This window comes from Pinus tabuliformis, chromosome 2_1 (genome assembly GCF_031772625.1).
Source record: "Pinus tabuliformis cultivar Carrire ecotype Pingquan chromosome 2_1, CPIR1, whole genome shotgun sequence".
NCBI classification, from domain to species: Eukaryota; Viridiplantae; Streptophyta; class Pinopsida; order Pinales; family Pinaceae; genus Pinus; species Pinus tabuliformis.
In genome coordinates, this window is record NC_142299.1 from 377,968,122 (window position 1) to 377,995,762 (window position 27,641).

At 35.8% G+C, this 27,641-nt stretch overlaps 1 pseudogene; it reads right to left on the reverse strand.

Moving 5' to 3' along the window:
* Positions 1–17,997: 17,997 nt before the first annotated feature.
* Positions 17,998–26,739, reverse strand: LOC149200431 (transcriptional corepressor LEUNIG-like; annotated as a pseudogene).
* Between the last annotated feature and the right edge of the window lie 902 nt (positions 26,740–27,641).

A 27,641-nucleotide genomic window follows, 5' to 3' on the forward strand; every position in this document is an offset into this window, starting at 1 on the left:
CTCCCTATCCATTCATGCACCTTACCTCACTCACCCATCCTCCAAAATCCAATTTTTAAACATCCTGTAGAAAAATTACAGAACATCCTGTAGAAATCCTAAACATCCTGTAGAACCCCTGCAGACTTCCTGTAGAAGCTCACGAATGAGGTTTCTTGATAGCCAAACTCTGTGAAACTCTCTGGAAGGGTGTTAGGGACCCCTTAGGCCCTCTCTGTACCATCCCAACCTTTTCCAAGCATTTCTCCTCCTTGATCCACCCCTGCACAGTGAAAAGCTAGTTAAAAGCACATGCATGATAATTCTAATAACTTATTCAAAAATACAAAAAGATGTTTTCTTCAGGTAGAGGTAGTCTAGACACATGTATTTTACCTTCATAGAAGTAACGGAAACTCTTTTAGTAGTTTTCATTCTCATCTTTGAATCAGTAGGACTAGCTGGTAGAATTAGGGTTTGCTAGGGTTTGTGTTTTTGTTTGGCTTTCAATTTCTTTCCGTAAGTAGATTAACTTCTTTTGAGTTAGCTTTCATCCATCAATTAAAAAGCTTCTTCTAAGAGCTCATAGAAGTTGGCTTAAGCTCCTAGCGGACTTGTGCCAGCTGACCAAGTGACAGCTGCGGCAAGAGCTAGTACTTGTGCATACAGCACCGTCGCTTCCAAGTTTGTTACGAACTACCAGGTTGATAAAATTAAAGAAGGGAGTTCCAGGAGTTGTAGCATTATTGCTACAATACTGGAGCCCACCAGACGCCGCTAATGGAAACTAAATCATTAAAGAGGGTATTAAATACCTAGTGCATTGATCAATTGAGGACAGTTGACCCATGGCAAGAACCTCGGCTTGGGGGGAATCAAAGGTGATTCATGGTTGGGTGGTGGTGCTCCGCTCTCTAAGTGATGTTTTAGTGGGATTCATTTGCGTAAAATGTTTTGTATGATGTTTCTTCCCTCTCTGTCTAAATTTGATTTAGTTTATGAAAGAAATTGCATGAGTTTCCTAGCTATGAATGAATGAAGGAATTGTATAGAATCATTATGTATGATTAGATTTGTCTCTGTTAATGGCTTTTATGAGATTCCTTATATGGATGCATGTGATAGCATGGTTCATTATTAATTGTGGGTAAGGCTTAATTAGATAATTATGGTATAGATTATTTAGGTTAAGCGTCCAATGTTGTTCCTTTGACTACTCTTGCACAATCTATATGATAACCATATTAATCTGATAGGCAAGTAGGGTGGTAGAACTATGACTTATGTATGATGAAGGATTCCATTTTATTCATGTGACTCCGACTGTATCATAGAGATAGAAGCCTAGTAGGCAGTTGTTATTTCCCTAGGGTTGGGGAGCTATCTTAATTAGTTATATTAAGTTGCTTGTGGGCTACCCCTGTATGGGTGTGTGAGACATCTACTGAATCTAAAATGTGATCATTATCATGTTATGGAATATAGGATTCCTTTGATGTTAAGTGATATTCCTGGTTAGCTTGATAGAGATATATGCCTAAGACCTGAATGCATATGGAACTACTATGGAGAAAGACTACTAGCAATAATGTTTAGAATTTTCCATACCATGCATATCTCAAGACTTACATACAATATAGTTGGTTTAGCTACTCTGGGATGTTGCCTAAACCTTACCTTCACTAATCCTTCTATCTATGCCAGAGATATGATTCATGACCAGGCTAGTGGGAATAGATGCAAGATAACAATTGCATATAAACCTTGAAGAAGTTTTGATTTAACCTTGAGGACTGATCCAAAGCGTATGTAAAGGGCTCATTGTCTTTGTGATGTATTTTCAATTAAGATTTTGAGTATAGTAGCCGGGACGATCACCGTGTATGCAATAATTGGTTAAGTAGATGTTGAAAACCCCTGAAACTTAATTGTAAATAAAGGAAATTTTAAAATTTTGGAGCTTAGGGCCTAATTTCTAGAGGTAGGCTGAAGAGGTACGTTGCAATTGGTATCAGAGAAAAGTTCAAACATTGAGGCCTATGGACTAATCCACCTCCAAAGTGTTTTCATTGATGGGTTTTAAAGTCCCAAGATCTGAGAATATGCAGTGGATAGTATGAGGTTAAGATTTAGAATCAAAATCAAAAGTTGAAAATCAACAACCTTTCATACATGCATTATGGATCGATTTCCATGTGATGTATATATGTACATGATGGTTTATATCGTTAAATTTTAAATAGAAGACTCGACCTCATTCGTAGTATTGAAATGTCAAGACAAATATATGTATTGGGCATAACCGTTAGTTAACAGTCAATACGTTGACCATCCAAGTAATATTACACCTAGAACAATCGGAAAAATAACACCGCAAGGAAGACGGGTGTTTAGAGTGATTTTCAAGCACGTTTTCGATCCGGTTTTTACAGAGCACCGTCCAATGCCAAAATTGTCAATCGTACTAATGCAAAGAAGAACAATTTTATTGTTAATGGGAGCATTAAAATCTGTTTGATCAAGTTATTATCATGATGGCTTCTGGTTGTTGTGTGAGAAATATAGTGGTGCTCATTTGTTTGCTATCATTCCTTCTGCCCTCTGTTCCCTGTCGCCTTCAAAAGCAGCTGTTGAAGTCGTAATTTCAACGCAGCCGTGCACATATCTCCAAAACCGCCAGATTGAAACCACAAAACTGCCCAGAGGATATCGCACCACCTTCCAGCGAAAAGCTGTTTCCGTATTCTTGGCTCCGATACGATTTGGTGAAGACATGTGGCTCTCACCTGACGTCAGCATCTCTGACATATCGGGAGGTAAAGCTCAGCATTAAAGTGGCTTCCGATATCTTTCTCCACCGTCGGATCTGATCCCATGTTCTCCGCCGTTGATCGATTGAAGTTGCATACAAACCAACGTCAAATCAAATTAAATATTGTGTGGAGTAAATTAAAAGCTTGGTTGACCATACCTGCTATCAATGCAATGTCATATGCGTTGGTAAGATATTTAAGTTTTTCATACGGTATATATTAATATTCATAAAGAACGTGTTATATTTTTTTATGGAGCGTTGACCATAGGTAATGTAAAAAAAACCACGGTAATATAGAGTTTTTTACGTATTATGTTTTATATAGCGAGCAAAACATATATGCTCGAGTTTTTTTTTACTCATTGTATTTGCAAGGGGAAACACACAGCAGTGTGTAGAAAAACAAGAACAGGGGCGTGAGGTTTTTTTTGTGATGTAATTTTTTATGTGTTGGCCATCGTAAAACGGAGGAGTAGCAAAAAACCATGTGTGGTTTTGCACAGCAGTGCATAAAGAAAATGGTTGAGCGCATTTTGTATGCATGTGTAAATTTTTATTACAGCAGTAAAGTGTTTTTCACTGCAGTGAATGTAAAAGGGGATTTATAGCAGTAAACCCAGCTCAGTGAATTCTCAGGTGAAAACAGAGTAAATGTTTTTTGTTGAATGTATTTTTGTGGTGAATCCCTCTCAGCAAAGAGGATGAATATGTATCAGGCATATATTTTAATGAATAGAAATGTTTTTATGGTGGTGTAATACTTTGTCTTCAGTAATTTTTTTTAAGCTTCCCTGTGCACAAAAGATCCTGGAGTGAAGGAAACAGAGCATTGCCTCTGTGTGATTGAATTTTTGTTTTTGGTATTTTCTCATTAAAAATACCCAACAGTGGTATCAGAGCAGGCTTAGGCTCTTTAAAGAAGTTAAAGAAGCTGAAGGGAGAAGGTTGTTGCTGCAACAAAACTTCTCAGGCAGTTAGAAGACTCAGACAGCGAAGGATTCAGGTATTCTTCAAAGCTTTCTTGTTTGTTACTGTTGAAACAATCAGTGTTTAAACACACAGTTAAGGATTTAGAGGCATAGATCAGAATGCAAGGAATGGCCAGCACAAGCACTGGGATGGGTATGTTTAACACCCAGCTCCCACAGTTTAATGGGAAGAACTATGACTACTGGGCAATAACCATGACAGCCCTGTTTGCCTCTCAAGATCTATGGGAAATAGTTGAACATGGTTTTGAGGAAGTAGCAGATGAAAATGAGTTCAATGCACTAACTCAGGGAGAGAGAGATCAGCTGAAGAGCAATAGGAAGAAGGATTCAAAAGCCCGTATGTTGTTGTATCTAGCAGTAGACCAGAGTGTGTTTCCAAGGTTAGCAGCAGCTAAGATAGCAAATGAAGCATGGCAAACCCTCAAGACAGCCTATCAAGGCATGGAGAGAGTGAAGACAGCAAAACTACAATTGCTGAGAAAGGATTTTGAGAACTTGAACATGAAGGAGTCAGATAACATTGACTCATTCTTCACTCATGTGATTGGTGTAATCACACAAATGAGAACTCATGGAGAAACCATTGAAGATAGAAGGATTGTGGAGAAAATATTGAGGGTCTTACCCTCAAGGTTTGATGCCATAGTCACCACCATTGAAGAGACAAAGGATCTCTCAAACTATTTAGTTGATGAGCTACATGCATCACTGATAACACATGAGCAGAGGTTGAGTAGGAATGAAAACTCATCTCTTGAGCAAGCCTTCAAGACCCAGATGTCCTTTGGAAGAGGAAGAGGTCAAGGAAGAGGAAACCGAAGAGGAAGAGGCAGAAGCCAGAACAGAGGTGGAAGGAACAACCCATCAAATGCACAAGGAAGAGGCAGCAATACAAATCAGAACCAAGGCCAAGGCAGCAGCCAACAAAGAGGGCAACATCATGCTCAAGGACAAAGGTATGAAAAATCCAATGTCCAATGCTATTACTGTAAAAAATATGGGCACTATGCCAGTGAATGTAGGAAGAAGCAGCATGATATGAACAATAGAGAAAATGCAAATGTCACTAGAGAAAACAGCAGTCAAAATAATGTGTTGTTAGCATGTAACATGGCTGAAACAAACAGTGAGGACATATGGTTTTTAGACTCAGGTTGCAGCAACCATATGATAGGAAACATAGCCTTCTTTTCTGCCCTAGATAAAAATGTGAAATCAGAAGTTACACTAGGAACTGATAGTAAAATCTCTGTTATGGGAAAATGAGAGGTAAAAATATTTACAAAGCAAGGAGAAAGGAAAACCATAGAAGATGTCTACTATGTCCCTGGAATGAGATGTAACCTCTTGAGTATTGGACAGCTTGTCCATAAGGGGTACAATGTTTTCTTTAAAAATGATGTATGTACCATCATGGATATAGCACCCAGCAAAAGATGCATTGCTGAAGTGAAGATGACAAGGAACAGGATGTTCCCTCTTAGAATCAGGGCAGATTTGAAAAACAAAAATGTAATTGCAGCAGTTACCCAAGAGGCCTTCCAAAGCGTGCCAAAGGATGAAAATTGGTTGTGGCACTTGAGATTTGGACATCTCAATTTTGGAGGTCTAAATTTGTTGAGTAGGAAAGGAATGGTAAGAGGATTACCATTGATAGAGAAACCGGACAGCCTTTGTGAAGGTTGCATTTTGGGAAAACAACACAGAGAAAGTTTTCCATCAGGGAAGAGCATAAGGGCAAAGGCACCCTTAGAGATCATCCACTCAGATTTATGTGGACCGATGCAAGCTCCATCATTAGCAGGCAGCCAATATTTCCTAACATTAATTGATGATTGTACAAGAAAAACTTGGGTATATTTCCTTAAAAACAAAAGTGAAGTGTTTGAGAAATTCCAAAACTTCAAGGCATTTGTGGAAAACCAAAGCGGGCTGCATATAAAAGTTTTGAGAACTGATAGAGGAGGTGAGTATATCTCCAAGGAATTCCTAAGATTTTGTAGAGAAAATGGAATTCATAAACAATTTACAGCTAGGTACACCCCACAACAAAATGGAGTTGCTGAAAGGAAGAATAGGACCATCATGGATATGGCGAGGAGCATGCTGAAGGCAAAGCATTTGCCAAATGACTATTGGGCTGAAGCTATAAATTGTGCAGTGTATATTTTGAACAGGTGTCCTACAAAAGCAGTGTTGAACAAAGTGCCAGAAGAGGCATGGAGTGGGAGAAAGCAAGGAGTCACCCACATGAGAGTTTTTGGATGTGTGGCCTATGCACACATACCAGATCAGCTAAGGAGGAAGTTGGACAACAAAGGGGAGAAATGTCTATTCATTGGATACAGTGAGGAATCCAAAGCCTACAGGTTGTATATCCCATCTACCAAGAAGTTTTTTGTCAGCAGAGATGTTCAATTCATTGAAGAGGAAGCTTGGGATGGAAGCATAGAGAAAACAGTGAATGTTAAAAACTGTTTGTCTCATGATGAAGATGAAGAGGAGGTGGCTGAAATGCATCCCCAAACAGCAGCGCCAACACAAGGACAGCAAGGGACACCATTGAGGATCAATGAGAGTGCTTCTCCAAGCACACCACAAGGAGGAAATTCAAGTGCATCTTCAAGCACTTGCACACCAAATGAAACAGGTAAGAAGTTTAGAAATCTGAGTGATATTTATGATGAAGGAATGAATTCCTTATTTGCCTTGTATTGTCATGTTGATGATCCTATTCATTTTGAAGATGCAATCAAAGATAGGAAATGGATAAGAGCTATGGATGAGGAAATTAATGCCATAGAGAGAAACAAAACATGGGATTTGGTTGAGCTACCAAGAGACAAAGAAGTCATTGGTGTGAAATGGGTCTACAAGACGAAAAGCAATGCTGAAGGCAAGATAGAAAGGCACAAGGCAAGGCTGGTTGTCAAGGGGTACAAGCAGCAGTATGGGAGAGATTATGAGGAGACTTTCGCACCGGTTGCAAGAATGGAAACCGTGAGAGCAGTGCTGTCCATAGCAGCTCAAAACAAATGGAAAGTCTACCAAATGGACGTGAAGTCAGCATTCCTAAATGGAGTGTTAAAGGAAGAGGTTTATGTTGAACAACCTCTAGGCTATGAGAAGAAAGGTGAAGAGCACAAAGTGTGCAAATTGAAGAAAGCTCTTTATGGGCTGAAGCAAGCACCAAGAGCATGGTACAGCAGGATAGATTCATATCTATTGGATAATGAGTTTGACAAATGTGAAGGAGAACCCACAGTCTACATCAAGGAAAAGGATGGTAAAATTTTAATTGTTGTCTTGTATGTAGATGATGTTATTTTCACTGGAAATGATATTTATCTTATTGAGAATTTTAAATCAGTCATGAAGGATGAATTTGAAATGACTGACATGGGTTTGTTGAGATACTTCTTAGGCATAGAAGTAGATCAAAATGAAAAAGGAATTTTTATATCTCAAGCAAGATATGTAAATCAAGTTCTGGGCAGATTTAACATGCAAGAATGCAAGGTAGCCATCACTCCCACAGTGATGGGATTAAAGCTCAGCAGAGAAGACAGCAGCAAGGATTTTGATCCTAGCTTGTATAAAAGCATTGTGGGTAGCCTTATGTATTTAACAGCAACTAGGCCTGATTTAATGTATGCTGTTAGTTTGATTTCCAGATTTATGGAGAGGCCAAAGGAGGCACATTGGCAGGCAACAAAGAGAATTTTGAGGTATGTCAAAGGTACCAAAATGTTTGGAATTTTATATCATACCTCAGAACATTCAGATTTGGTTGGATACACTGATAGCGATTGGGCTGGAAGTGTAGATGATCGGAAGAGCACCTCCGGTTATGTTTTTCATATGGGTTCAGGAGCCATTTCATGGGCTTCTAAGAAGCAGTCCATTGTAGCATTGTCTACAGCAGAGGCTGAATATGTGGCAGCTACAGCAACAACATGTCAAGCAGTGTGGATGAGAAGAATGTTGAGAAGCTTAGGTCAAGAGCAGGCAAAAGCGACAGTGATTTTTTGTGACAATAGCTCAGCTATAGCATTGTCAAAGAATTCAGTGTTTCATAAGAGAACGAAACACATTGATACAAGGTTTCACTACATCAGAGAATTGGTGAACAATGGAGAAATTGTCATAGAACATTGCAGGACCCAAGAACAGGTAGCAGACATTTTGACAAAGCCACTGGATCAGAAGAGCTTTGAATTTTTGAGGAAATGTCTGGGTATGACCGAATGCCCAGCTGTTGAAATTAAAGGGGAGTGTTGAAGTCGTAATTTCAACGCAGCCGTGCGCATATCTCCAAAACCGCCAGATTGAAACCACAAAACCGCCCAGAGGATATCTCACCACCTTCCAGCGAAAAGCTGTTTCCGTATTCTTGGCTCCGATACGATTTGGTGAAGACATGTGGCTCTCACATGACGTCAACATCTCTGACATATCGGGAGGTAAAGCTCAGCATTAAAGTGGCTTCCGATATCTTTCTCCACCGTCGGATCTGCTCCCGTGTTCTCCGCCGTTGATCGATTGAAGCTGCATACAAACCAATGTCAAATCAAATTAAATATTGCGTGGAGTAAATTAAAAGCTTGGTTGACCATACCTGCTATCAATGCAATGTCATATGCGTTGGTAAGATATTTAAGTTTTTCATACGGTATATATTAATATTCATAAAGAACGTGTTATATTTTTTTATGGAGCGTTGACCATAGGTAATGTAAAAAAAACCACGGTAATATAGAGTTTTTTACGTATTATGTTTTATATAGCGAGCAAAACATATATGCTCGAGTTTTTTTTTGCTCATTGTATTTGCAAGGGGAAACACACAGCAATGTGTAGAAAAACAAGAACAGGGGCGTGAGTTTTTTTTTGTGATGTAATTTTTTATGTGTTGGCCATCGTAAAATGGAGGAGTAGCGAAAAACCATGTGTGGTTTTGCACAGCAGTGCATAAAGAAAATGGTTGAGCGCATTTTGTATGCATGTGTAAATTTTTATTACAGCAGTAAAGTGTTTTTCACTGCAGTGAATGTAAAAGGGGATTTACAGCAGTAAACCCAGCTCAGTCAATGGTTGAGCGCATTTTGTATGCATGTGTAAATTTTTATTACAGCAGTAAAGTGTTTTTCACTGCAGTGAATGTAAAAGGGGATTTACAGCAGTAAACCCAGCTCAGTCAATTCTCAGGTGAAAACAGAGTAAATGTTTTTTGTTGAATGTATTTTTGTGGTGAATCCCTCTCAGCAAAGAGGATGAATATGTATCAGGCATATATTTTAATGAATAGAAATGTTTTTATGGTGGTGTAATACTTTGTCTTCAGTAATTTTTTTTAAGCTTCCCTGTGCACAAAAGATCCTGGAGTGAAGGAAACAGAGCATTGCCTCTGTGTGATTGAATTTTTGTTTTTGGTATTTTCTCATTAAAAATACCCAACAGCAGCTACAACGTGATATGAAGGTGATAAAATGACCAAAGGAGAAGCTTGAATATGTTGTACAACATCTTTTGGCCATAGAAAGGAGTGTTGCAAAACAAATGCTTCTGCCGAGACTTAGAAGTAATAACAACGGGTTTCGATGCGGATTCATGGATGGATCATAATCCAACCATCTCAGCGACTTGCACGTAGTCCAATAGTACGTGGTTATGTAATTTGTTTGTAATCATTCTTTAACTACCATATATGTATAAGCCATGCCAAAGCAGAGATAGTGGCTTTCATTTGATTTTATGGAGAAAATCACATTAGTAAACGTTGTTTCCTATTTTCGGTTACCGCATACGTGAAGGAACAAAAAACTGAGGAATGGATAATATCATCTGGGGCATTATTATCATGAGTGTGGGTAGAGGTTATCATACAATGTGTCGATAAGGATAGGTGTAAATCATAACACAAAAGCTCGATTGTTGTTGTTCCACTGCACTGCAGGCAGTTATGTGTGGATAAGAGTTACCACAAGCGTGGAAAGGATAAAAAACAAAATGGAGGAGTGGATAATGTCATCCGAGTCATTATTATCGTGAGTTTGGATAGAGATTATCATATGACGTGTTGAAAAGGAGGTACGTCGATGAGGATAGTGTGTAAACCACCACAGAAAATCTCGGTTGTTGTTTCTTTTTGTTACTGCCTTTCACGTGCCTTATCATAGTTTAGAGTTATGTGAGTTGGCGACAGAGCCAACGACACTGTCCACAGAAGATCACAGGGAAAAAACTGTAGTCGTTGTTTCTTTATTCAACTGTCCATTGGCAGTGTAGGTGCCAAGTTGGGGTGATCATTATCCTGAGTCGAGTTAAGAAACATCCTCACGATCTGATAAACATATAGGATAATGCTTATCCTCATCGTCTAATATGCAGAGAGTACACATTGGTAAATGCTGTAATAAAATATCTAGTGTTGTAGCTGTGAGTATCTTTGGCTCCTTGACATGATCCTTTGTTGTCTTATAGAGAAAAAGAATGAGGGAAGTCGTGTTGAAAGCTAAGATTATACATTTTTGTCATAGTCTGGTAGCCGTGGGGAAGATGCTCCCAATTACAGTACGTCGCTTCAGAAATAAACGAAAATGTAGTCAAGGCCACAACAACCTTCGATTACTTTACCTTCGATACCCTGGGAAGGTGATAGGATGTAGCAAAGGATGCTCAGAATTTTCTGGTGCGATCTCATAGAAATAGAAAAGGTCACTTGTTTCCAGTTATTGTCAAGTCCTTTTTTTAGGTTGATCATGATACCGAATTGGAGTTGTAAATTCTGATCCTATAACCTAATACGCATTATCAATGGTACATATAAATATTTTTATTATTTTGTTGACTATATTACACTTTAAGCGTTTCTGTTTTTTTTAAGCCACATAAGTCGAGTTTCGACAAAGAAAAATAAAATGGGGTTTGTAGTTATCCAGGAAGGTCTTTTCATGTATCTTCTCCATGTATAAATTATGGATTGGAAAATTCGGTGATTTTTGGTTGCATGTGGACCATCTAATGTTTTTTTTTGGCGATTTTGGTATAATGTCAATATTTTCATAACACGGAGTAGCGTAAGACATGACATATGAATGGCTTCAATCTAAAAATCTAAGGGTTAAACATCCCTTCGGTTATTGTCTGGACCGAGGAACTCAATTGGAAAATTCTTCAGTGTTTCAACGGCAATAGCAAATAGCTTGTACCAGATAAATGGACCCGGTGAGAAATTACATGATAGAAAACCCAAAGTTGTTTCATTCATCCACGCAATTGTGGAAATGGAAATGGAAATGTTGAAGTGGCTCTTCAACAATGTGGTTATCCCCGTGAATATTATAAAATCTCTCGCATTGTTGCTGTAAATAATACCAGAAAAATATTTTAGTATAGTCGTTCACGGTTAAGTTATAGAATTTAAAAGTGTGTTGACTGTGGTGCTTGAAAATTTTAATGTGAATTCTCATGTTCCGCCTTTGAAATATCACAGTTATAAAGCATGACAATATATTAAAGAATTCACTATAATTTTGAATTTGTTAGTACATGTAAAAAAATGTGCTACCACCATGCATCAGTGGATTGAATAAGTGTGGGCGCATTGGTTGTTTTGGGACGCCAATTCCGAAGCAAAATTATAATGGTATAAATAAGTCAAGATGGTATGGTAGGATATAACTCTAGCTCTAATTATGAGCATGGATGTATTGTACGTATGTATGGATTATAAAATTTTAGTAATGCTTCATTTCTAAATATGAACAATGGTTTCTCTGGCGATTCAAAACCTCTTGGGCTGATACAATGCTTTCAATGATCTATCTCCCCTCTGGTGGCTGACAGTAAGTGGTGGATTGACATGAGCAATCTCTGCATAAGCAAGATGAATGAATTCATTTTTTTACTTGTATATTGACAATTTGATGTACAGTTATGGATGACCTATGTGCAAATATAAAACATATGAACTATAGATGAAATGTTTTGTTACTGGGTTGAATAGTTGTGAAAGCAAAAGGCAGGCGGATCTAAAGCCACAACCTGGCCATTCATTGGTAGTTACATAAATTCCGAAAGAAGGGTATATGTTCTTCTGATGCGTAAATTAAATGATAGTATGCAAGAGGAAATGCTTACCAAATATTTATAAATTTCATAAATTTCACCTTGACCATAATAACAGATCTACTTGAGATTTATTTTAACGATTCAGTAGATGGATGATGTGCTCGATTTAGCCACTCTATAAATAGAATATTGTACTTCATTCAGTATAAAATTGGATAAAAAAGAATATAGTTGAAACCCAACAAAACTGAATCCTAGAATGCCAGCTTATAGTAAGTAAGATTCACATCAGTGTGAAGACATATCTTATTTTCACATGACTGTTGTGTCTTAATCTAGGTACTTGAATTTCAAGAGATTGCTTGCTAAGTGCCAAGTTTAAATATTGATTATCAATATGCGCAGGCTAAGAAAAAAAATTTGAAATATGGATATTTCCTGAACATTAAGTAAAGCTTTAATCCAGAAAAAGGTTAAGTGAGTAACCATATAGGTCTGAGAAAAGTTGAACTAATTAAGTTTTGAATAACTAAGTTGCAAGGGGAAAATAGAACCCCTGGAAAATTATATTGGAATAAATTAATCCAATAGGTAGATAGCAATTGATGAAGTTAATGAAATAGTCATCATGTTATCACAATACAAGAAAATTGACACTCGTACAAGTGCTACGAAAGGAATTGACTAAATAAAAGGATGATTGTATAAAAGAGGAAATGTTAAACCTTAGTAAGTTGTTATGCAATGAAAAAGGTTCCCATGAACAATGTTAATAATATAAAGAGCATGTATCTCTATTGCATCAAAGAGTAGAGTTAGTAGTAAGTGGCATAGTAGGTAATTGTTATTGCTTGGGCCATAGAGCTATCCTACTCATGATAGCATCTACATGGACTATGATGCATAAGCAAAAATACTTATATTTATATTTTCTTTTCTATGAGCTGAACGTATATGGATGGGTGAGACCTCTTTTAAATCGGAACTTGATCATCACTATGTTTAGTATAGAACATAGTATGCTTCTAATGGATAACTATATAAATATTTATGCATAAGAAAACAACTGCTTAATTGGAATTGCATGGAAGAGTTAAATCCTTATGTATAATGATTTCCGTATATGAGAAAAGGCAATTTTCTACTTGCAATATTTTAGTGGGTTGATTTTTCATGTAAATCTCCGAATTAGTCATGCTTGAGCATGCAAAGATTGTGGTTTTGGAAGTGAAGGTAAAATACATATATATGCATGATAGAAACTGGATGTACATAAGGAAAACTTGGGAAAAATTGGTATTATGAATGACGAAGAGAAATTAGAAAGTTTTTGGTTAAAACCTCTAACACAATTTCTACCATTGGATCAACATCCCAAACCATGACATGTACTAGTTGATGAACCGTATGGAAAACTATATTGGAATTGATTGTTCCAATAGGTAAGAGATTTCAATAAGGATTGGTGAATAAAAGAAAATCTCACCTAATACTTGAAAGGAGGATTATATAATGGAGGAAGTCCATGGTCGTATCTAGGCTTACTTGTTGTGTAATATACCTATGCATTGTCATGGATAGTTTTTCATGTTGTTACCATAGTCTGGTTAAGTAGTCATTAAGATAAACATGTTGAAAGGAGAATACTTAATATCCATGCATATTAATGAGTTATATGAATTTACCATGCAAGCACATGTGTGTGCAGTATTATAGACTTGTAAGAATAATGTATTTATCAATTGGTTAATGATAAGATGGTCTTGGTATCGTGCATCCATATAAGAAAGAGTCTTGAGTCTAAATCGAGCTATACATCCATGGGTTGTTATGTGCCAACAATAAATAGGCAAAGTATGCATGAATAACTTATGATTATGTTTAAGAGACAGGTTGAACAAGGAAACTGAAGGTTATAGTACAAGACTATATAATTGTACAAATTGTCGTTCAAATTAATCCTTTGATTAATGCATCTACATACAATGTGATTTGTTCTTCGGTTGGAAGAAAGTATGATTAAGGGGAAACTTAAATTTAACAGATTTACAAGATATATGCATCTTTCGATGGATATGCATAATGGAACCTATAAGTATCCTTGAGTACAAACCATAATAATTGATGAAGTAGCACAAATGGTATGGTCCACTAGGTCAATTAAATGGTATTTAACAATGTATTTAAATAGATTGATATCATACAAATCGAAATGCATAGATTGTACCAATTTTTTTGGGAGATTCTCTTATTGGATTGCATGGATAATGTGTCTGGACAACATAAGAAATGTTGCCTAATTCACATAGGAATTCATAAAATGGATAACTCATCTTTTGGGTTAAAGGTGATTTAATGTTAAAGAGGAGCTAACATGTAAGTACCCTGAGATCATAAACACTTACAACTAAAAGGGGTGTAGGATTGAAAGTATAACTACACTAAATTATGCATGGCCAACAAGTTGTTGAGGCATACAAAGGGCAATAATAAATCATATGGGATGAAATATTTAATAATGAAGTATGATTTGATCATTATTAAACCTAAAAATCTGTGAGTCAATAGTCTACTTCAAAACATTAAGTAGAAGGTATGATTAAGATGAAAATATATACAATAATTGTGTTACAACCACATGAAATTTGAAAATGATTTACACTTGACAAAACTTTCTCTAATTACATAAATGAACCATACTATGTACAGCAGTACATACGGTACCCGTATGACTACATATGTTACATGATTGAAATATGATATGTATATCGATGTGTATAATACACATTGTGTGCAAGTATTCATAAAGAAATTGGGTAGATGTGTGCAGGTATACATGAAGACATTAGGTAGATGTCTGGCAGGACAATTGACTAGGTGGTTGCACAAAAGAAGAAAATTAAGAAGTGGTTCAAGGATAAGTAACCATGGTTAAGTTTGGCATACATACGATTGCGAAGAATATATATGATGAACATATATGATGAATATATATATTTTTATGTGGACTAATTTTTTATGACATTACAAGCATATTGATGTGGAAAATATGCTAACATATGTGTTGTATGCAAAGAAATTGCAGAAGCAGGTGTTCAACAAAGAACACAAAGGCTTGAAAGAATGCCAGAAGCGAACATGCATTCTTCAGATGAAATGAAAAATGAGCAATAGTTTCTTTAGTAATATTAAGTAACATAAAATGATATGTATGATAGTTAAAATTTTGCATCTATATATTTTCACAAATGGTTTGAAAACAATGTTACAGGTAGCTATGAAAGGAGAACACTCCTTGAGACTGATGTAGCTATGGAAGAGGAGCACTCTTTATGACCAATGTAGCTATGGAAGAGGATCACTCTTGGTGACCAATGTAGCTATGGAAGAGGAGCACTCCTTGTGACCGATGTACATCAGAAAAATTGCATTAGATGGCTTTCTGATGTACATCAGATGGTAGAGCCATGAGAGTTGTTGATTCAGAATCTACCTGTGAACAAGGACATGATGCAATGATACACCGAGGATGGTGTAAAATTTAAGGGGGAGAGTATGTAACACCCCTCCCTTGCGTGCTAAATTATTGTAAACCTAAGCTGAGTTAAAGCTAGGTGTGATACCCTCCTTTGTGGGTTAAACTATTCTAAACCTAAGCTGAGGAAAGCTAGGTGATATGTAATATGAAAAGAAAATGTGTTATTAAATAAATTAATAAAATAAATCTCTTGGAGGGTGGAGCACCAAGAGAGAGGAGATTCTTGCCAAATCCCATTGAGGAATGGGATAGAGATGAATCTTTCATGATAAAGCTTCTAGATGTGGTTCTAGATAAGCTTGGATGGATTGGAGATCCATCGAATGGATGGGAGATAAAGATCCATTAGACATAAAAGCTTTGCAGGAGATAAAGGCAAGATTTTATAAGGAAAAGCCTCGTGGGAGATAAAGACGAGCTTTTCCGAACAAGACCTAGGAAAATGGAAAAAATCCATAAAAGTGGGACGTCGCTAATGGAAACTAAGTCATGAAAGAGGGTATTAAATACCCAATGCATTGATCAATTGAGGACAGTTGATCCATGGCAAGAACCTCAGCTCAGGGGGGATCAAAGGTAATTCACGGTTGGGTGGTGGTGCTCCACTCTCCAAGTGATGTTTTAGTGGGATTCATTTGCGTAAAATGTTATGTATGATGTTTCTTCCCTCTCTGTCTAAATTTCATTTAGTTTATGAAATAATTTGCATGAGTTTCCTAGCTATGAATGAATAAAGGAATTGTATATAATCATTATGTATGATTAGATTTGTCTCTATTAATGGATTTTATGAGATTCCTTATATGGATGCATGTGATAGTATGTCTCATTATTAATTGTGGGTAAGGCTTAACTGGATAATTATGGTACAAATTATTTAGGTTAAGCGTCCAATGTTGTTCCTTTGACTACTTGTGCATAATCTATTTGATAACCATATTAATCCAACAAGCAAGTAGGGTGGTAGAACTATGAATTATGTATGATGAAGGATTTTGTTTTATGCATGTGACTCCGACTGTATCACGAAGATAGAAGGCTAGTAGGTAGTTGTTATTTGCCTAGGGCTGGGGAGCTATCTTAATTAGTTATATTAAGTTGCTTATGGGCTACCCTTGTATGGGTGTGCGAGACATCTAATGAATCTAAAATGTGATCATTATCATGTTAGCGAATATAGGATTCCTCTGATGTTAAGTGATACTCCTGGTTAGCTTGACATGCATATATGCCTAAGACCTGAATGCATATGGAACTGCAATGGAGAAAGGCTACTAGTAATAATGTTTAGAAGTTTCCATACCATGCATATCTCAATACTTACATACAATATAGCCAGTTTAGCTACTCTGGCATGTTGTCTAAACCTTACCTTCACTAATCCTTCTGTCTATGCCAGAGGGGTATGATTCATGACCAAGCTAGCGGGAATAGATGCAAGAGAACAATTGCATATAAACCTTGAAGAAGTTGTGATTTAAGCTTGATGATTGATCCAAAGAGTATGTAAAGGGTTCATTGCCTTCGTGATGTATTTTCGGTTAAGATTTTGAGTATAATATCCAGGATGATCACCGTGTATGCAATAATTGGTTAAGTAGACGTTGAAAACCCCTGAAACTTAATTGTAATTAATAAAGGAAATTTTAAAATTTTGGAGCCTAGGGCTAATTTCTAGAGGTAGGTTGAAGAGGTACGTTACAAAAGAAATATGTCTAAATTTTAGTCATGTTATAAGATATTGTAAATTAGCTACTAATAGTCGTATATATGAAGAATTTAGTCATCATTTGTAATCACAAATTTACCATTTCCAGTAGTCATTTATCTTTTCTTAGTAGTTTCATATTCATTATATACACGATTGATTTAGTAGTTTATATTCATTTCATTTTCTTTCATTAATAACCATTATAAATGACTAATTTAGTCATTTTATTTGTGTTCATCATTAATCAATATAAACTACTAATTTAGTATTTTTGGATTGATTTTATATGTTCATTGTTAATCAACATAAATTAATTAGTATTATTTTGTGACTAAATTAAAAAAAATGTCATACAATGTGGATGTTCATCTAATATGAAAATGAAAAAATTACATATGTTAATTACAATACTAAATAATATCAAGTACAACTATAAATAACTTCAACCACATAAATTATATTATATGAAATGTCAAGTATCACAATATGAATTTCCAACTAAATATTAGCTGGACTACAATTTACACATCAAATATTGTTTCATCACTTCAAAACATTATCATTGTGTTGTCAAGGCATTGCAGGTGAATTCACCAACTCTAAAGGCATGACCATCAATTTGTACGCGTGTGTCTCATGCAGGATATTGGCTTTAAGGGTATCACTAGACTGATTCTCTTCTCTCTCTCTTTTTGCATTTGTTGCTCTAGTGTTATTATTCTCCTCCTCAATTCTTGTTTGGGTATCATGTGCAAGAAGGGTCATACTCTTGTTTTCTTCCATATTTCATAACTCTCGTGATTGCAATCAAACACAATAAAGATCAACAAATCACATATCTCAATCACAACGTCTATCATTACCAACTCTTATAAGGAAAAATCTCATATTAAATAAGTAATAGTTTCAAATTCAAATACTGAACATGACTAATCTGATAGCATCCAATTACCAAAAGTTATCAACTCTTACAAGGAAAAAATCCCATATTATATAAGTAATAGTTTTGAAGTCAAATACTGAACGTGACTAACCTGATAACATTGAATTACCAAAAGTTTTGGATAGCTTGTATGAAATACACATGAATGGAATTTATTTCCACTACAACTTTGTTCATGTACACATTCACATTCTTTTCCAGAATGAAAAAACCATACCCTAACAGAATCCTCACTTACAACTGCAAAATATTCTCCACCTCTATCCCAACAAACTGAGTACATGGGCCTTGTATGCATATGAAATAATAAATATATTAAAGATACTAATCATTTCCAAGCCTTTCTTTATCTAAATCTAATAAATGTTTATAACCACTAAAGATATTTCCATTTTTTTTTAGAAGATACATGCATCACATGTTGAAACTGCATATACCTTAAGTAAAGCAATTTCAACAAAACTAAGAGAATCAACAAACTCAAAATCTTCATCCAATATTACTTACAAGTTTAATGTGCATAACAAAAAACTGACTATGAATGCATGATAACACAAAACGTAACTGTAAAGAATGCAAATTGTGCTTAGTCTCAACATAAAAAAATGATACAACATTTTCTGTAGTGGTTGTAGGAAGTCTGCCAACTCATGTTTGAAATCACACTTGACTCATACCACCCTGTGAAGTAAGTTAAATCAAGAATAATTCTTTCAAAATTTAATGTGTATAAAATCTTATCTAGCATAGTGAATTCATCACGATTAATTACACATCTAAAAATATTATACTTTATAAATTGTCCACCTTAAAATTTCTTGTGCAAATGCCCTGATTAGCACTATAATAACACATTTCATTTTCTCCATCACAAGAGTAGAGTATATCATTGTTTGGATATTGGAAATCAAGAGACATAAAAATTCCTAAATGATCAGTAAATATTCTCAATGAATAGCTTGATTGTAACAAATAACAATATGTTAGAATGATTTGACCTGTCTAATACAAGATTTAGGAGCAACCACTATTTAAGAGAGAATGCCCATTGAGTAAATGCTTGGATGAAATCAACTTATAATAGACATCCTACACCCAAATCTATTATAAAAGATTAAAATAACATAAAATTCAAATGCTTGCATGTGCCAAGAAGGTACCAAAGCATCCCAACCAGTGAAAGCAACAATAGGTGCTAGATGGGTATCATCTAGAAACTAGTGTACTTAGAATTTATTAAAACATGGTTAGTATTTATGAAATGGTAAATCAATCAATAAATGTATTTTCATATTGAACGAAAGATTTTGCTTGAATTTATAACAAAAGCAATGTTAAGGTCTTGAGGAAAACAAAATTCTAAGCCCATTACGCCACAAAAATGCAAGAGAAAATGAAAAAGGCAGGCATAATTTAGTGAGAGGATGAATTGTTCATCTTCAAAGTTTAAGAGGACACCAATATTAGAAAATTGGAACAATATATCAAATGTGTCACTGAGATCTCAAGCAAACCTATCAGGCAAGGCCCATGGTCATTAGAAAGACACAACAATATATCAAATGTGTTGTAAAGACCTAAAGAAAACGTATCTTGCAAGTCCCTTAAGGGGCATTGTTTGAGAGGGGATAATTGAACCATCTTTTAATTTTAAAGGTAAAACAATACTTGACATCCAATTACCAAAATTTTTGGATAGCTTGAATGAAAGACACATGAATGGAATTTATTTCCACTACAACTTAGTTCATGCACACATTCACCTTCTTTTCCAAAACGAAAAGACCATACCCTAACATAATACTCACAACCACAAAATATTCTCCACTTGTGTCCCAACAAACTGAGTGCACAGGTTTTGTATACCTCTGAAATAATAAATATATTAAATATACTAATCATTTCCAAGCCTTTCTTTATCTAAATCTGATCAATGTTTACAACCACTGAAGATATTTCCATAACATATTTAAAAAAATAGAAGATATAGGCATCACATGTGGAAACTGCAAACTCCTTATGTAAACCAATTTAATCAACAATCTCAGAATCTTCATCCAATATTACCTAGAAGTTTAGCGTGCATAACAAAAGACTGAATGTGAATGCATGATAACACAAAACATACCTGTAAAAAATGCAGTTATGCTCAGTCTCAACATCAAAAATTGATACAAGAGCAATGGCTGCAAGAAGTCTACCAACGCCTATTTGAAATTGCACTTGACTCATACCACCCTGTGAAGTAATTGAAATCAAGAATAATTCTTTCAGAATTTAATGTGTACAACATCTCAACTAGCATAGTGCATTCATTGTGATTAATTACATAGAGCTAAAAGACATAATTTATAATTTTTCCACCTTAAATGTTCTTGTGCAAATGCCCTAATTAACACTACAATAAAATATTTCATTTTATCCATCACAAGAGCAGAGAAGATCATTGTTTGGACGGAAATTAAGAGACAACAGTTCCTAAATGACTAGTAAATGTTCTCAATGAATAGCTTGGTTGTAAAAAGATAACAATATGTTACAATGATTTGACATATCTAATACAAGATTTCAGAGCAACCACTCTTTAAGAAAGAATGCCCATTGAGTAAATGCTTGGATGACATCAACTTATAATGGCCATCTATATCCACCCAAATTTATTATAAAAAATTAAAATAAAATAAAATTTGAATGCTTGCATGTGCCAAGAACGTACCAAAGCATCCCAATCAATGCAAGCAACATCAAGTGCTAGATGGTTATCATCTAGAAACTGTAGTACTTAGAATTTATTTAAACCAAGTTTAGTATTTCTGAAATGGTTAATCAAGCAAGGAATGCATTTTCACATTGAATGGAAGATTTTGTTTGAATTTATAACAAAAGAAATGCAAAGATCCAAAGGTAAACAAAATTATAAGCCCATTATGTCACAAAAGTACAAGAGAAAATGAAAAATCCAAGCATCATTTTGTGAGAGGATGAATTGTTTGTGTTAAGAGGACAATAGTATTGGAAAGCTGCAACAATATATCAAATATGCTTCTAAGATCTCAAGAAAATCTATCATGCAAGGCCATTGATCATTAAACAAATGCAATAATATATCAAATGTGTTGATAAGATCTAAAGCAAACCTAACTTGCATGTCCCTTAACGAGCATTATTTGAGAGGGGATAATTGAACCATCTCTTAAGTTTTAAAGGTAAACCAATACTTGACATCTGATTACCAAAAGTTTTGGATAGCTTGGATGAAAGAACATTGAATGGAATTTATTTCCAATATAGCTTAGTTCATGTACACGTTCACCTTGTTTTCTAGAACAAAAAGACCATACTATAGCCACAAAATATTCTCCACTTGTATCCCAACAACCTGAGTGCATGGTCTTTGTATGCCTATGAAATAATAAATATATTAAAGATACTAATAATTTCCAATCCTTTCTTTATCTAAATCTGATAAACGTTTACAACCACTGAAGATATTTCCATAATATATTTAAAAAATTAGGAGATATAAGCATCACATGTGGAAACTGCAGATACCTTAAGTAAACCAATTTAAGCAACACTAAGAGAATCAACAAACTTAGAATATTCATCCAATATTAATTACAAGTTTAGTGTGCATAACAAAAGACTGAATGTGAATGCATGATAACACAAAGATACCTGTAAAGTATGCAAATAGTGCTCAGTCTCAACATAAAAAATCTGTACAACATTTTTTGTAGTGGCTGCAAGAAATATGCCAACTCCTATTTGAAATCGCACTTGACTCATACCACCCTGTGAAGTAAGTGAAATCAATAATAATTCTTGCATAATTTAATGTGTACAACATCTGATCTAGCATAGTGCATTCATCGCTATTAATTACATAGAGCTAAAAAACATATACTTTATAAATTGCCTACCTTAAATGTTCTTGTGCAAATGCCCTAACTAACACTACAATAACTCATTTCATTTTCTCCATCACAAGAGCTGAGAAAATCATTGTTTAGGTGGAAAAAAAGAGACATAACGGTTTGTAAATGACCAGTAAACGTTCTCAATGAATAGCTTGGATTTAACAAATAACAATATGTTAGAATGATTTGACCTATCTAATACAAGATTTGGGAGCAACCACTCTTTAAGAGAGAATGCCCATTGAGTAAATGCTTAGATGACATCAACTTATAATGGCCATCCTCCACCCAAATATATTATCAAAAATCAAAATAAAATAAAATTCAAATGCTTGCATGTACCAAGAAGGTACCAAAGCAGCCCAATTAAGGAAAGCAACAACAGGTGCTACACGGTTATCATTTAGAAACTAGTCTACTTAGAATTTATTTAAACCAAGGTTAGTATTTATGAAATGGTTAATCAAGCAGGAAATTTATTTTCATGTTGAATGATTTTTTTTCTTGAATTTATAACAAAAGCAATGCTAATATCTAGAGGAAAACAAAATTCTAAGCCCATTATGTCACAAAAATACAAGAGAAAATGAAACAACCAAGCATCATTTTGCGAGAGGACGAATTGTTCGTCTTCAAACTTTAAGAGGATAACAATATTCAAAAGCTGCAACAATATATCAAATATGCCACTAAGATCTCAAGAAAATCTATCATGCAAGGCCCTTGATCATTAGAAAGACGAAACAATATATCAAATGTGCTGCTAAGATCTGAAGCAAACCTATTTTGCATGTCCCTTAATGGGAATTATTTGAGAGGGTATAATTGAACCATCTCTTATTTTTTAAAGGTAAAACAATACTTGAAAATAGGAAAAACACATGAATGGAATAACAAATGTGCTATAAAAAGCGATTTCACAAATTTTTCTTGTTAGTATCTCTCTCTATTCATGATGACTTATGTTGAAAGCTAAAGAAGTTAACTGTATGGAATCTATTATTTTATTGTCTTCCTTGTTCAATGTTTTCCAGGCATGTACCAGAAGTTTCACATATATACAGAAACAAAAATAGATAGTTCCCTAGTAACACACGTACAAAGATCAAACATGTGAATTTTTTCAAGATTGATATTTTTATTCAGAAATAAATAATAATCTAGGGCATATATCATTTGGAAGAACAAATATTGACCCATTTATCTTTGTTTGGAAACATTTGCTTCTGAACACATGATTGATGACCTATAAGTTAATATCCATATTAGAAGCAGAAAAGGGGAAATGAATTACATAATGACATTGATGAACTATAAGTTAATATCCATATTAAAAATAGAAAAGGGGAAATGAATTGCATATTGACATTCTTTTCATCCCAAAACCTGATTGTTTTATTGAATGATGATGTAGCCAAGCAAGTTGAGTTGGAACTAAAATGAAAATCAATAATTAATAAGTTATGTTGTTCAAGGGTACTTTCAACTCCCGGTGTCTCCATATTCCACAACATTGCCTACATTCCCACATAATATTTCATAATAAATTAGTCACCATTCCAGTCCTTATACAAATTGAATTGTGAATGTCAGACACAGATGGAAACCATTCCTTGCCTTCTTCTCATGTCCATCACTGAATAGTAATTTACCATTAGAAAAGAAGTGGCATCAGACAACTTTACTTGTACTAGCTCGAAGGCAACCAAACTCACTAAAGGAAAACCCTTTAAGTTAAAAAAATGTGTTTGTGCTGACATGATTGGTATTTCTAGCATTTCATTTCATCTAAAGGATGCCAACAAATATCACGAGAACCTCGAATAATGATAGAATATTTACAAATAGTCTCTCTATTTCTTGCTTGATGCAACATTTATAGTGATTTAGTAATCTCCCTACTTGTACAGCTCTAGCTTGGACCTATTTCTCATACCTTTAGTGACATCCATGCATCTCCCATCTAGATCTCCTAGATATGTATCAACATGAAAAAATGACTCCAGATTGTCATCCAACAATCTAGATTCCATCCTCCCTAAAGTGATCCATATCAACCTGCTGTTAAAGTTATTTATCATCATACTACCAAAATAGAGTGCTCATGAGACTGTATGCAACATTTTTTAGAATACTTTACTAGGAAACCCGCTAAAGAAGTTTCAATTTAAGCTTAGTAAAATTATTTACAGAACTGTAAATAAATTTTTATATCCTTACCAATTGGTTTGATGGGGAAGCAAGCGCCCCATCTGATCCATACATAAGTAGAGGCTTATATGAGCTAGCATTGTGTTACAATGCACCTGCCATAGACAACACATCACCAGGTGTCTAAGTAGATGGTGTTGAGAGTGCAAAGCTTGGGGAAGGGCCATCATTATTCACTGTTCCAGAACCAATTGCAGGACCGGAAGAGGAACCAGGTTGTTTACTTGTTCTTGCAGTTTGAGTCTTGGAGACATCCTTTCAAGATCGCAACACGACAAAGGTAAGCCCCATTTCAAATGGAAAATATGAAAACTTGCAGCTTTGACATTTTGGAGTCAATTCCATTCATCTAACTAAAAAAAACATAAAAAATATTATCATTGACCATGGAAATATATCTTATGTACCAGTACATGTCTACACCATAAAAAACATATGCAACCCAACTAAATATTCTTGAGCTTCTTATACTTCCACATGATTACCTTTCTTGGACCGATACTGTTGGCACCACGACTTGGCCCCATCATACTATATACCTGATCATTTCCACGGAATGAGTTTGACAGGCTGCTATCAATTGTAAGTGTAGATGCACTCTTATCCTATTGCTAATGAGGATCGTTGTAACACACCCCGTTATCTACTCCGAGAACTAGAGGTGGTCACCATGCTAATCTAATTCCCAATTTACCATTACGAGGATGGGGTCTGCAAATTTCACTCTTTTTTTTGTAATTTTTGTACACAATCGAGAAGTCAGTAGAAAGTTAGAAAAGATGGCCCTTCTTGAGAATTTCCTTCAACACTTATACTCTCTTGAATATTTCCTTGATTTATAGAAATGACTATGTATACATAAAACACAACCCTATCTGCAAGTGGGTAATTTATTCCATATTCTATTTGGAAATGAAGAGGTTCCCCAATCTTTGACACTATTCCATTTGGGGCTCAATGACTTCAGTTTTCTTAATGCAAAATTATCTGATAAAATATCCTTCCCAACAACAAATGATAGACAACAATGATAACACGCATAACTATCTAATCTGGTAAGCTTTACAACTCTACTATGTAATATGATAAGCTTTAAATCCTTTCCAAGTATGAAACTAACTTAATACGACATCAAAACCAATTACCCCATGCCTTGTATGTGCACTCATGATATGTCAGGGAATGCTACTTATACCTGATGTACATGCCTTTTCCAAGCTATAATATAATACCATTAAAGTATGGAGCATCCTCACACTTGAAGGTGTAATGACAAAGGAAAAGGAAGGGGCTTTCTTTTTCAGAATTACTTATTTTCCTTCAATGAAGGAAGTCTCATTTTGTGCCCTTTGGAATTTGCGAGATAGGTACAATAACTACTACAATAAGGCACAAAAAATATCTTTGGTTTTTCCCGAAATGGTAAGGGAAATGATGCCCTTCAACGCCTTCAGGAAATGGGAATGGCAGGCTTCGAGCCTAACCAAATCACCATGATAGGTGTTCTCTTTACATGTAATCATTTTGGTCCTATTGGATGAAGGTTACCACTATATTAATTCTAGGAGTATAGATCTTTCAATCAAACCTAAGACAGATTACCTTGCTCATATTTTCATGCAAATCATCTATATGAGGTAGAGGTATTCATTTAAGTCATGCCCTTTGGACCTAACATGTTATGTTGGCATCCCTATTTTTTTCTTGTAGGGACCATGTCGATGGGGAGCGAATTGACTGCAAAATACACGTTTGAGTTGGAACTGTTAGGATTCCAAGAAACCCTCCTAGGTTGTAGCTCGGAGATGTCTGGTAACATATAAATTCAACTATTGTTGCAGGTTTAATGGAAGAAATGATGGTTTGGTACAAGCCAGATAACCACTTCTACTTTGTTTCACTCCAGACATGCGTGAACACCCCTAGACTACAAGGCTTTAGACCACCAATGCTCACAATTTTAGATATAAAATGAGTATGGAGAATACTAATCACACCAAAAGATGCACAAGACCCTGTGATGGCTAGCTGCAACTAGTAAAGAAGCTTGTAAATCTAATCTATTAATGCAAAGACAGGATGACAACTCTCCTACATTAGATAGAAAGAAACCTGAGCAACTGACTCAGTGATACATTCAGGATTTTAACACAGAGATAAGATGACAATTATCTAGTGTAAACCTCAAAAGATCGAGAGAACAACATATTAGGCACAGCTTGGAACAGAGGAAAATGGACAGTGAGCAGTTAACAGCAAAAGAAGCTTGTATTAGCTGAAAATGAAGACGAGACACTGCAAGTGACAAAATATCTACAGTCTCCAGAAGTTAAACCTTACATCAAATGCCAACCCTAATTACATCTTGTTTATGAGTATTTATAGATTTATATTACAAGGGCACTTGGCCGTTTAGGTATGGAGGGGTCATAATTGACCACCAACCGCATTTAACTACCTGATGGAGTCTCTGAATGCATTTGCTCGCTTCAGTGAATGAATCTGACCTATTTAGGTGCTGTGCTATCCCTTTATATGGTTGGAATGCTTGTACCATTGGAGTCCATGACTCTGATAAATTCAGTTACAGGGTCGTGCTCGTCCTTTTCTCCCTTCAGCCATGCGTTTTGTTAAATATGGTGGTTGGGAGCTTGACTATGACTGGTTTTGGAAAGCTGGTCATCTCCTTGCTTGGGCAAACAGAATGGACAGAGGGCTTGGAACGTACGAGCGAGCGAATGATTTGGAAGAGCGGGAATAATGGCCGTCAGATCGAGGAAATGGACGACAGAGATGGCTCGGCGAAGGCTATCGGCCGAGGTGAGAGCAGGGTGAGTCGGAGCTGTCGGATCTCCAGTGGACATATCAGAGGTGATCGGGCTAAGGAGCTTCACGGTCGTTTAACGGGCGTGGGCGGTTTGGATGGGTGGTAATGGTATTCATTGCACTGCTTTCGGGCATGAAGCGGTAGAAGCCTGAAGTCGTGTGATTCCATTCAACGATCAACACATGGCAGCGGATGAGAGAGAAAAACCACTCTCATCGCGCGCTATCGTTTGATTGAGTTGCGGGTGCGGAGAGAGAGAAAAGCGTCGGATCGGGCGGAGATGGATCTGACGGTGGAGAGTGGTCGGACGGGTTACTTTATAGGGCACGATGAGGGCCGTTAGATTGGTGGGGTGATCAACGGTAAGGATGAAGCGCGATGGGTTATGAAAGCACGAAGTCATATTGGTGAGGTTCTATGGTGGGTTTGTGGTTTTGCTGTCAGGGCTAAGGAAAAAAGGGACTTTGTCGGGTTTCAGAAGGCTTATTCGGGGAATAAGGAGGGTTTAGAGAAGAACAGGATAGAAGGAAAAGGGGAAAATGACCCATACAGGCTGCCCTTTGAATGTAACCAATCAGACCATGATCCTTCCTGACCTTAGAAAATCAACGTTGCATGACAGAGCTAACAGG